The sequence below is a fragment of the Musca autumnalis genome, unplaced genomic scaffold (genome assembly GCF_047663935.1).
Source record: "Musca autumnalis isolate F117 unplaced genomic scaffold, ASM4766393v1 scaffold_4, whole genome shotgun sequence".
In the NCBI taxonomy this organism is placed as follows: domain Eukaryota; kingdom Metazoa; phylum Arthropoda; class Insecta; order Diptera; family Muscidae; genus Musca; species Musca autumnalis.
The window spans coordinates 208,838,919-208,853,008 of record NW_027411977.1 but is presented as its reverse complement, the minus strand read 5'-3'; positions in this window follow the sequence as shown (position 1 = coordinate 208,853,008).

The following is a 14,090-nucleotide window of genomic DNA, read 5'->3' as shown; positions in this document are numbered from 1 at the left end:
TCAGCATCTCATCAGTCCATTCCACAAGGATGGAGGAAATACCTGTGTTGCCTAGAGCATTGTGGATTGATTCAAGCTTCATGTTATTGAACGCCCACTCTATATCGAGGAAGGCAGCCAGCGTGAAGCCTGAATTTTCCATATGCTTCTCAACATGCCCGACCACCTCATGTAGCGCAGTCTCCACTGATTTGCCTTTAGTGTAGGCATGTTGTGATTTGCTGATGTTATTAAGATTTAATTGTGTTCTTATTTCAAGATCCAGTAACCTTTCTAACGTTTTTAAAAAAGGAAGAAAGACTAATTGGTCTGTAGTCCTTTGGTAGAGTGTGACTTGGCTTTCCCGCTTTGGGGATGTAGGTCACCTTTACCTCCTTCCACAGACCACGTATGTACGATAACAATAAACAAGCCTTGAAAATTTCTACCAGGATTGATAGCGCCGGCTCAGCCACATTCTGTAGCATTGCCGGTATTATACCATTCGGTCCCGGTGATTTATAAGGCTGAAAACTATTGATCGCCCACCGAATTCTTGTGTGAGTAGTTATTCTGTCAATCAGCTGTTCATCTTCGACAGTTCGGACTCGACAGTGTCTTGCTGTTGGCAAAGCTCCGTCGAAGTCAACACAACCTGGAAAAATGAACCCCTGACAGCAGATCCAACGTCTCTAGACCTGAGTTAGTCATTGCCATAAGATCCTGTTGTTTTTGTTCATTTTGCTTTGTGTTAGTTTCGTTAAACATTGTTTTTTTATTCCAGCTAAGTAGATGATTGGTCTGCTGTAGCCTGTCCTTGGTGATGGGGCTGCCATCTATCGTTGCCTAGAAACAAGGCCTCCTTGAGTGTGTGCAGTGGTTGGGGTGCTTGCTTATTCAGTGTGGCCCTTTTCCTTTTCCTTATCCTGCCATTTCTATTTTGTATTATCCTCATGTGTTTTTTGTTGATGTCGAGGTTGGTTACTAGGTTGTCAGGGGGGCTTCAGATGGATTTCATCTGAAAGGGGATGTAAGCCTCTTTTTATGCACTTTGAAATAATTTTTCCTTCTCCGCCTGGATTTTGTCTTAACTTATATAAAAACTCAACAAAATATGATACAGTGGGATACGTTCCACTTGCCAGTATCACATTGTTCTATCAGCTATAATTTCTTGTTTGCAATTGATCTGATTTGTAAATTTTATTTCATATACATTTCACTTATGAATTTCAAGGAAGAATATATTTCATTTTCCTCCAGGTTCTCGAACGCCACACATAAATTTGCCGCAATTAACCTTTGGTTCCAGATGAGTACCTGGATCTTTACGCCAATCGCCGTCACGTCCATAAATTGCCAACAGCAGCAGGATAGTTAATGTTGTAATAATAAGTAAAGATTTAATAGCCATAATAAGCGTTTTCTATGCAACTGTTCACTGTTCAATTCTCAACTGTGAATAGAAAATTATTGAAATTGGATTTTTCTAAAGAAAAAAGAAACTGTTTTTCAACCGCAAAGTATTGAACGGTAATAGTTTCACTAAGAATTGGTATAATGATATTTTTAGTGATTGTTCAAATAGCTGTGGTCAACCAACAACACTTTCGGAGCATGACGAAGTTGGGTAAAAAAAGTCGTGCACTCTATTAGGATGAACACAATGAACCACAAGGTATCCGAGTGAAATAGTTGTCTACTACGACAGTTATGCGACATTAAACACAAACTAACCTCTGTTCAAGGGCTTATTAGAGACCTCTAAGGTCCTCCATGGGAAGAATAGTTTTTATGGTTTTTTGTGGGAAGGTCGTTTCTATTAACATGTAAGAACGGCGTTAAGTTCGGCCAGGTCGAACTTGCTATACCCTCCACCACAAGTTGTATTGAAGTGAAATGGAACAATTCATTTCTTTCATTTATAAAGAAGACTATATACCAAATTTCAGCATGTTCGGTAAAACAATGTGGCTAACCGTAAAAATACCGAAATTGGGGAGGTACCGTTCTATGGGGGCTATATCAAAACGTCGATCTATACTTACAAATATCTAGCGGAAAGTTTTTAGACTCAAAGACTAAATTCCAAATTTCCGATATTTCGACAAAACCTTCAAAATACGGAAAATCAAGATGTACGCTTCTATGGGAGATATAGGAACCCGTGTACCTATACTGATAGTACTCTTCTGGAAAATTTTATAACCTAATGGAAGAATAAATAACAAATTTTCTGTTTTTCGGTGGGATTTTGACGTCACAACCTTCAGAATTACGAAAATCGGACGGTACCGTCCTATGGGGGCTATATCGAAACGTGGACCTATACCGACGAATTTCAGTCAGAAAGGTTTTTACCTCCAACAATGACTAAATACCCAATTTCAGCGATTTCGGTGGGTTGCTGTGGCCACAAACTTCAAAATACCGAAAATCGGAAGGTACCGTTCTATGGGGGCTATATGAAGGTATGGACCTATACCGACAAATTTCTGGTATAAGGTTTTATACCCCGAACGAAAACTAAGTACTACATTTCAGCCATTTCGGTGTGATAATGAGGCTAAAATCTTCAAAATACCGAAAATCGGGTGGCACTGTTCTATGGGGGCGGTATGAAGGCGTGCGCCTATACCGACAACATTCATACGGAACGTTTAGTACCCCAAACGAAAACCAAATACCAAATTTCAGCCATTTCGGTGGAATATTGAGGTCACAACCTTCAAAATACCGAAATTCGGGAGGTGGACCTGTAGCAGCAAGTTTCTGGGGGAATTTTGTATATCCCCAATGAAGCCTAAACATCAAAATTTCAGCCATTTCTTAGGAATATCGAGGCCACAACCTTCAAAACACCGAAATTCGGGAGGTACGTTCTATGGGGGATATATGAAGGTGTGGACCTATACCGACAAATTTCATATGGAACGTTAAGTACTCTAAATGAAAGCCAATTACCAAATTTCGGTCATCGAATTTCGGCAAAACATCGAAAATCGGGAGGTACGTTCTAAGGGGAGCTATATGAAGGCGTGGACCTATACCGACAAATTTCATATTGGAACGTTTAGTACCCTAAGTAAAGGCCAAATACCAAATTTCAGTCATTTCGGTAGATTATTGTGGTCACAACTTTCAAAATACCGAAAATCGGGAGGTACCGTTCTATGGGGGCTATATAAAGGCGTGGACCAATACCGAGAAATTTCACACGGAACGTTTAGTACCCCAAACGAAGACCAGTTACCAAATTTCAGCCATTTCGGTGGAATATCGAGGCCACAACCCTTAAAGCACCGAAAATCGGGAGGCACCGTTCTATGGGGGATATATGAAGGCGTGGACCTATACCGAGAAATTTCATACGGAACGTTTAATACCCCAAACGAAGACCAAATACCAAATTTCAGCCATTTCGGTGTGATAATAAGGCTAAAACCTTCAAAATACCGAAAATCGGGTGGCACCGTTCTATGGGGGCTGTGTGAAGGCGTGGACCTATACCAATAAATTTCATATGGAACGTTTAATACACCAAATGAGACAAATACCAAATTTTTAACCCTTCGGTGTAATATTGAACCCACAACTTTCAAAACACCGCAAATCGCAAATCGGTACCGTTCTATGGGGGCTATATGATGACGTTAACCTATACCGACAAATTTCATATGGAAACTTTTATACCCCCAACGAAGACTAAATACCAAATTTGAGCCATTGCGAAGGAATATTAAGGCCACAACCCTTAAAACACCGAAAATCGGGAGGTACCGTTCTATGGGTGCTATATGAAGGCGTGGACCTATTCCGAGAAATTTCATACGGAACGTTTAGTACCCCAAACGAAGACCAAATACAATATTTCAGCCATTTCGAGGGAATATTGAGGCCACTACCTCCAACATGCCGGAAATAGGGAGTTACCGTTCTTTGGGGGCCATACAAAGACGTGGACCTGTAAAAGCAAGCTTTTGGGAGAATTGTTTATATCCCCAACGAAGCCTAAATACCAAATTTCAGCCATTTCTGAGGAATATTGAGGCCACAACCTTCAAAACGCCGAAAATCGGGAGGTACGTTCTATGGGGGCTATATGAAGGCATGGACCTATACCGACAAATTTCTTATGGAACGCTTAGTACCCTAAATGAAGACCAAATACCAAATTTCAGTCATTTCGGTGGATTATTGTGGCCACAACCTTCAAAATACCGTAAATCGGGAAGTACCATTCTATGGGGGCTATATGAAGGCGTAGACCTATACAGACAAATTTCTACGGGAAAGTTTTATACCTCCAATGAAGACTATGTACCAAATTTCAGGCATTTGGGTGTGATAATGAGGCTTAAACCTTCAAAACACAGAAAATCGGGTGGTACCGTTCTATGGGGGCAATATCAAAACGTGGACCGATATAGCCCATTTGCAATATCAAGCATCCTAGGAGCAATAGAAACTTCTATACCAAATTACAAAGCTCTATTTTAAAAATTGCGAGCTGTATCTTGATTTCAACAGACGGACGGACAGACGGACATGGTTATATTGACTTACAATTTTACCCTGATTAAGAATATATACTTTATAGGGTCTCCGATGAATACTTCGATGTGTTACAAATGGAATGACAATTTAATATTATGGTGGAGGGTATAAAAAGGCATACTTTCCGTGATTTTATTGACGGATTGTGGAAGCTGTATTCAAGTTGGGACTGATGTTGTGCTGACAAGTAGAATTTCTCGGCCTCCACATGAAAAGTACCCCAAGCGATCCATCATAGCGATTCGGGCTTCAATTTGTATGGCATTTCTGACTCGATCCCCGTTGGTGGTGGTTTCGGGTTTTCCGCAGTTCGATTTCGAATCGTGTCCCTGCTCGGGCGCCATGTGTAACGTGGTTTCCTCGTCGACTGTGAAAAGTGCAGTCGAGTCCAGTAGCTCCATAAGAATCTTCTAAACCTTACCAAATAAAATACTAGTTTTCTCAGTTTTAGGGGTAAATCAGATGCTTATGGATCGAAATGCTAGCATGTTCCATTTCAAAGAGTTGTGATAGCTAGTGTTCTATAGATTAGTCAATCTTTTATTCTATAGAACACTTTCGTTAGGGGTATTCTAATATAAAAGATATCCAGCGAAGCGATAATATACCTGCAGCGAAGCGAAGACCCCATATAGGGATCTTCGTTAGAATAGAAAATCTCCATAGTGGCCTCCTTAAGAATATATAAGTGTCTACTGTAGAATAGAAGACCTTCGTAGTGGTCTTTTGTGGAATACATGGGTCCCACATGAGGGTTTTTACTAAAATCACCATGTCAACGGATATAAATGGTTCGATCCGTTCGTACACAGAAAAAACTTTCCCGATAAACAGCTTTATCAAAATTTGTATGTATTTTTTAACTAACTAAAATGAAACTAACGTTTTAAAAGACGATGAATTTAAAGTTATTATATTGTCAATAAGTAACTACGTGAAAAACAGCATGTCAAAAAACTGAAAATGTTTGGGGAAATGTTTGATAAACACGTTTGTAAATATGACAATTCGTTTATCGGCAAAAATCAATCAAAATTTAATTGAATATTTGAATTTGTTTATCAAATCGTTGACCTTTTTTTTTCTGTGTATTTCATATTATCTTGATATGAGTTTTTTTTTTTTTTGTATTTCTTTTGTGGTTTTATTTCACAATAACATTTTTCTCTAGAAATATTTTTTTATTACGATCGATATTAGCGGTCTAAATAAAATCTTTGTAAATAATTCACTTTGTGAACAGTTTCTCTTTATCCACCGCAAGTAACACAGCTGCCACTCACTCAAGTTAAGTTCATCATGCATTCAACCGGGCTGATTTGTATTTTAATCCTGATTTTAAGCATTTTCGAAACAATTCCTGCACTGGAGCCCGTTGAATCGGAATCATCGAAATTCTTAAGATCCCCAATTGTTGTCAGACCAAATTACGGCAAATATGGCAGGCCAATTTGTAATTCATATCAGTGTCGAGTGTATGGTGCGATTCGTGAATAATTTTCAAATTGATTGTGTGTAAATTGTTGTTGGAATTTTGAATAAAAATCGTTTATTGGAAAAATGTATTGTGGTTTAATTGTGCGAAAAAGAAGAAGCTAATAAACGTTGACTTTAATAGTTATAAGGTAGAGAAAAATCTAGGAACATTTTTTTTGTTTTCTCACTACCTTATGCGGACCTGGCTGCCGTGAAACTAAGTCCACCGAGGCTACATTGTATGATGGCTGCAGCAAAGTGGTCGGTATGAAACATCTCTGCAAAATCGCCAACGGAAATCACAAATTTTACTAAGGTACTGCTGTTAGCAGAGCAAGACCTGGGCCCTATTCCACGAAACAACTTATTAACTTTTCATTTTGCACTTAGCAATATTTTTGACAATTCGCAAATTTTTCCGTTCCACAGAACCCTTATTTTTGATAAGTGATCAGTTGCTAATGATAAGTTGAGTTTGCTAAAGCATTTATGCTAACGAGGGTATATACACTTTCATACGGGCAGAATGTGCCTCATCGAAATAATGGTTTTAGACCCCAAGTATGTTTGGACGAAATGTGTTTCAGACAATTTGGAGTCGATTGAGCAATGTCCGTCCGTCTGCCTGTCTGTCTGGCTGGCTGAAGCCAGATAACTCTCGAACGGATGAACCGATTCGGTTCAAATTTTGGCATTCGTAATATTTTGCCCAAACTTAGTTCGAAGATGGGCTATATCGGTCCACTCCTTCCTGTACCTCCCCCACAAAAGTTCGAAAATGTTCGGATAATTTGCGCGCACGATAACTCTTGCAGGGAGTAACCGATTTGGTCCATACTTTGCCCATCGTAAAATGTGTACCAAACTTAGAAAATGGTTTAATATAGACTTAATCGGCCCACTCCTTCGGGTACCTCCCACACAAAATTTCGGAAAAGTTCAGTTTAGGGCCATATCTCGAATCGCTCTGATTTTTATTTTAGCAACTTGTATTCACTGCCCTCCATACGACGGTACAAGTTTCATTAGGGGCAAGTCCATACTTCCTGAGAAAATAGCCTGAAAGTTGCAAAAAAACCCCTATGACCCCGTGTGAGGTGGTTGGAGCGCAAGGTAACTCTAGAACGGATCTGCCGATTCGGTCCAAATATTGGACTTAGTAATATTTTGTCCAAATATAGTTTAAGTTTGAAGATAAAGCATATCGGTCCACTCCTTCAGATACCTCCCCCACAAAAATTCAAAAATCTTCGGAAAAAATATGCGCACGATAACTCTTGAAGGGAGTGACTGATGTAATCCATACTGTGCACATCCTAATAAATCTACCAGATATAGATCAGGTTCGAATATGGACTACATTTGTGCACTCCCTTGGGGGCTCCGCGAAAAATGACCCCAGGAAATATGACCCCAAAAAGCATTGTGAAAAATGGCCCCAAATTTGGGGTGAAACTGCATAACGAATTTTGACCCCAATATGGCTCGAACAATTTTACCCCAAAATAATGCAATATTGCCCCAAGAATAAAATGAAAAATTGCCCCAAATTTGGGGCGATTTTGCGTTGTGAAATTTTGCCCCAAAATAAAAAATGAAATTTCACCCCAAAAAATTGTTAATTTTTATTAGTTATATAAAAACAACCATAGTATCTCTGACATGTTCTCTACAATATGGACAAAGAAAATGTTCAGATTTCGCCAAAGTGGATGTACAATCAGAACAGCACTTCAAGTGTTTGCACGGAAGCATCACCACATTGGCTAAATTGTCCTTGCATATAACGCATTCTCTCTCATTGTCGTTAGTAGATTCATTCTCTGCGGGAACTTCTTCTTCTTCTCCAGAAAGATCTTCCTCAATTGAGCTTTCTTCAAAAATGTTTTCTGGTGGTATTTGTTCCGCTACAATATTATTGTTTTTGTGTACCATTCGTGAGAGAAAGGTGGCCACCGTGATTTTGCCTTCAGACAATAATTTTGTTGTTTCCTCTATTAAAGCGTCCCTTATCACACTATTTTTCTTTCTGTACTTTTTGAAAGAACCTCCACTTTCTGTAAGAATTGAGAAATCTCTACTCTTAAAATATTCCTCACGGCGTAAGGCTTTTACAAAATTTAAAAAAAATTCCATTTGACGGGATACATTTTCCCAATACGCCGTTATAGGCTTCGACGGCCGAAGTGGTACGTGTGCTTTGATTATAAACACTAAGGTTTTCGCAACCGATCTGAAAATAATTAAAGATTAGATTTTTATTCTATAACAATGTAATTTGTCTACCTTTTTCAACCACTGGCTTTCAAAATATTGTAAAAATTTTGAAAAATGTCTTTCGCCATCCATTACGTTTATATCCACTCTGACTTGGCGAAATCCATCTTTTATCATAGAAGGTGGAAGAAGTGGTAGGACCAACAGCTTATGATAAGCTATGGACGCCGGCTTGGAAGTTCTAATGAAGTTAAGAAGATGTTTACTCTTCACAGCATTTCTCCTCACTGCTTGACAGAAATGAAACCTAAATATATCGAAATAATTAAAAAGAGTACAATTTACATATTTTTATATGGCAAATCAAAAAAGATATTTTGTAAAATATTTAAGTGGGGAAAAAATTTTTATGAGTAATAAAGTGAAGAGGGCAGTGAGAAAACAAAAAATCGCGCGCGCGATAAAAAAAATTTTTCCCCACTTAAATATTTTACAAAAAACATGTTTTATGATATGTTTGAAATCGATTTTTAATTGTAATACTTGTAAAGGAGCATTAATGAGTATGTTTTAAAAATCGCGCGATTTTCAAAACATACTCATTAATGCTCCTTTACAAGTATTACAATTAAAAATCGATTTCAAACATATCATAAAATATGTTTATTTTAATATTTCAGTTATATTATAAACTTACCAACATCCAATGCATTTCACATTTGGAAAAATATTTTTTAAGGCAGTTCTTAGTCCCTGCTCGTAATCCGTTACTACCACTGCAGGATTCATATCAAATATATTTTCCTTTATGTATTTCAACATATTATCATACGCCTTTATAGTTTTTTTATCCATGAGCACGAAGAATATAGGAAAAATCTATTGAAAATACCTCTTTTAGTGTTTACAAAATATTTTAATTATTTGATCTTACTTCGTTGCAGTACTCGATATATATCACGAGCAATTGGTTGAAACATCCACTCGGAACGATTTTAAAAGTTCCATCAATTAACCACTTCCTTTGATGGTCGCTTACGTGGTCTACGATTAATTTAATCGATTTTTGAGATGAAAATATGCAGAACGTAAAGTCATTTTCCACAATACACGCAGTGTAAAATGGTTTGGGATTCTCAATATCTTGGGTTTTCCCATATGATTCCCATACTGCTTCTAGGGTGAAAGCATCAATTATTTCCCGTCCGTCTTTTGGAGAAGTTATAAAATTTTTTGAGGCTATATACTGCAGCCCACGCCTCAATCTGTCAAATTCTAAATTCTTCGTCTCGGTTTGTAATCTGAAAATTAATGATTTGTTTTGGAATAGAAATGTATTAAAGTTCGAAATATGTACTTACCTCCCAGCGACATTTCTAAAAGCGGTCCTCACACCACTAATTGCACTTGGTTGAGCTCCCAAAGTTTTGGAAATATTTACACTTTCGTGCTTGATTTCATTTAGAGCACACAATTTTTTATATTCGTCCTCTTCGTGTTCGTGGTTATGGTTTACGATTTTTTTTGGATAAGTACAGGTTCCATCCGGATGATAATTCAACCTGGACTTACACCCATCGCGCCAACATTCATATTTCACCACATCCTTGTACACCGACTTTTTCTTATATATCATTTTGTCTTCTTTCAGAAAAAGAAGACTTGACTTAATTTTTTTTCCCGCAAACATTACACACTCCATAGTTTTTTTTCTTTATTTATTGCAAATTTCACTTGTTAGCACTTCCACAGAACTTCTAAGAATGAATGGTTTGAAACGTCGATCTCTGTTACAAGCGTAGACTAAAACATAATGACCGGTTGTACCGTTATATAAAAATAAATTTTAACAAAATTTGAATATTTGGAAAAATGAAAAATGGCTCCAAAATTTACAAAGGAATTTTTGGGGCCATTTTTCATTTTGGAAAAAATTTCAAATTAAAAAAATCATTGAAACGCAAAAGGCCCCACAATTAAGCAGCAAGTAATTTTGGGGCTTTTTTGCATTTTTAACGTTTGGGGTCATATTTCATTTTTATTGGGATGCAATTTCACCCCAATTTTTTGGTGCAAAAATACCCCAAAAATTTATGAAAAATTGCCCCAAATTGCGTGTTGTTGTAATGTACACATTTTTTTGGGGTCATTTTGCACTTTTGCTTTGGGGCAATTTTTCATTGGGGTCATTTTTCGCGGAGCCCCCTTGGGTACCTCCCACAAAAAATTTCGGATAAGTTCCCTTTAAGACCTGCTTTCGAATAACTTTGATTTTTGTTGAAGCGATTTGCATTCGCTACCTCCATTACGACGGTAAAAGTTTTTTCAGGAGCAGGTCCATATCTATTGGGAAAACATCCCGAAAGGTGTAAAAAGCCCTATGTCACCATATGTGGCCCTCGAACTGTTCTACCGATTTGGTGCAACATTTGGTCTTCGTCATATTTTATCCAAACTTAGTTTCATGGGGCAACTTCTCCCCATGGGGTACTTCTCCCCAATATATAAAAAAAGTCACTAAAATGATAGGACGATATCACTTGTGTATGAGAATTGGGCAGTTTGATCCCAAGCAAATAAAAACACAGAAATTTTCTTATTAAAAATTTACAATAGTTTAGGGGCAATTTTATTGATTTGTTTAAATTATAATTTAATATAATTTATTAATAACTTGCTCCCTTTGGGCACTTAATTATATGTAATATAAAACTCGAATTTAATTAATTATAATAAAATAGGAGTTAAGTTGATTATTAAGGAAAATTAGGTTTAGGTTTTTTATTATTATTATGCAGCGCGGCAGAAAATTGGTTGGTTTTGTTGACGTTCGATTTGATTGCAGCAAGGCAGAGTGTTAATCGTAACTAATAATAAGAAAAAAGCATAATTATAACTAGACAGAATCTTCTTGTTTACATATTTTCTCTGCTTGCGTCGCTACCACTATGATGTAAATAGTCGCTTGATGTACATACAAGCATTAGAAAAGAAATGCAAGTGTCATCAACAACAACAAGAATGCAACGCAACAGAGTCAGTAAGTAGTTAGAGAGATCAAAGTACAACCAACCACTGTTGGTATGTACGTACGCACATATGATGCCCTTGAAATCGACGGACACGATTAAAAAGGGAATAGGCAAAAATTATGATTTACAAGTGATTAGGGATGTCAGTTAAAGAAATTTTAAACAAGAGTGTAGAGAATTATAATTTAAAGGGAAAATTATAAATTAAGCTTTTTTGGTGGGAATATTAGCAAATATCAAATTAAATAAAAATAATATTGATTTGTTCTCCAACATTCCCCCGCACAAAGAACGACTGTTCTTGACACAGCATTTTGTTGAATTGTAGGTGTATAGATGATGGTAATGACAGCATGTTGTAGTGTAGAGATGAAACAGCGATGAATAACAGGAGATGTTTCATTCGGTTTCCGTGATAACCGAGCTGTGCCCCTGCTCACAGAAACTCTCTTCATGGCCCTTTGAGGAATTGAAGTCTTCTTGTAAGGGGAGAAGAGCAACTTTCGAAACTGGTCGTTTATAGAATTTGTCCTTAGATTTTAAGGAAACAACTCTTACCCGGCCATCAGTACCAGGATGAGTTTCAGTAATGCGAGCAAGTGGCCATTGACCAGGAGGAAGACGTTCATCAAATACGAGGACCAAATCACCAACTTCAACGTTTTTCTGGGGCTTCAACCATTTCGGACGAGATTGAAGTCGGTTGACATATTCAGTAGACCAGCGTTTCCAAAATTGTTGCTTCAGCAATTGAACTACTTTCCACCGGGAAAGTCTATCAATGGAACAATCCAGAAGGTGTTCATCTGGGACAGATAGTATTGGCTCTCCAACGAGAAAATGTGCAGGAGTAAGAGCTTCGAAGTCGGAAGGATCTGGCGACATTGGACAAAGTGGCCTTGAATTGAGACATCCTTCAATCTGAGCAAGTAGAGTAGACAATTCTTCGTATGTTAAAATACGATGATCCATAATTCGCTTTAGATGGTGCTTAGTAGACTTGACGCCAGCTTCCCAAAGTCCTCCAAAGTTTGGCGAGGCAGGTGGTATGAAATGCCAGTTTGTGCCATTGTTAGCAAGAAGATTTGCAAGTTCATCTGGTAGAGATTCGATGCTTCTTCGATGTAAAATTTTCAATTCTTTGTTGGAGCCAATAAAGTTCGTACCACAATCGGAGTACAAATCGGAACACATGCCACGACGAGACGTAAATCTTCTAAATGCCGCAATGAAAGAATCAGTCGACAGAGATGTAACAGCTTCCAGATGAAGAGCCTTTGTGACCATGCAGATAAAGAGGCATATATAGCCTTTGGTCGTAACAGAATTTCTGGCTGTTGATTGTTTTATTGTAATTGGGCCAGCGTAATCAACACCACTGTGCTTGAATGGTCTAGTTGGTTGAAGTCGAACTGAAGGAAGGTTGCCCATAATTTGTTGAAGTGATTTGGCCTTGTATTTGAAACAGGTAATGCATTGACGTTGCACTCGTTTTGCCAGGTTGCGGGCAGAAAGAATCCAGAATTTTCGAGAAACATAAGCTTGCATTTGGATGAGGCCGCCATGAAGAGTTTTCTGATGAGCATCTGAAAAGATCAAAAGAGACAAAGGGCTATTTTTTGACAAAAGCATCGGATGTTTAAAGTCATAGTGAAACTTAGCTTTTTGTAATCGTCCTCCAACACGTAGTACGCCATCATCGTCTAGGAAAGGACATAATTGAGCAATTCTGCTGCTTGGGTGAATGGATTTTCCTTTCTGCAACTGTAGTATTTCATCGGGAAAATCAACATTTTGAGAAATTTTTACCAATTTATGTAGTGCATTGCTTAATTCCGACGCTCTGAGAAAGCCGGAAAATCGTAATTTCGAATCAGGTTTATATTGCAGGAATCGCAATATGTAAGCCGTGATTCGAACCAATTTTGTTAAAGAAGAGTAAGCTGTTAGTACGTTCGGATACTGTGAGACTATAGCAGAGTTCACCTTCAATGAAGATTTTCGGACTTCAAGATTCGTTTCGTATGAATTTTCTGGCTGTTTGGGCCAAAGAGATGGAGATTGAGCAAGCCAAAGAGGACCAGACCACCAGAGATTATGTTGTACCAACTCAGTAGACGTAATACCGCGGGAAGCACAGTCAGCAGGGTTGTCATGAGTAGAAACATAGCGCCATTGAGAAATATTGGAATGTTGTTGGACTTCGCTTACTCTATTTCCAACGAAAACATTCCATCTGGACGACTCGCCTCTGAGCCAACATAACACAGTAATACTATCAGTCCAATAGTAAGAATTTGAAACATTCAGATCAAGCATATTTTGAATTTTGTGCATAAGTTTTGCTAAAAGTTTTGCTCCACACAACTCCAATTTCGGGATTGACAAAACTTTTAACGGAGCAACTTTAGTTTTGGATTGTAACAAGTTAACAGTTCCTTCTCCATCTGAACTTAGAACTTTAACATAAACAGCAGCAGCAAACGCTGACGTAGAAGCATCACAGAATCCATGTAGTTCAATGGAACATAGTTTAGAACTGCCAAGCCAACGAGGTATAGAAATATTTTCGATAGTTTTCAAGTCTTTGAGGTAGGAATGCCATATAGATTTCATGCTAGGAGAAACTTCATCTTTCCAATCAATGCCTTCGAGCCATAGTTTTTGGAAATAGATCTTCGCTTGGATCGTAACAGGAGCTAGCCACCCTAATGGGTCATACAGTTTAGCAGCATCGGATAATAGACTAGCTTTAGTGACTTTTTCATTGATTGGAAAGCAAACTTGGAAAGAAAATGCATCTTGATCAGTATTCCAACCTAATCCAAG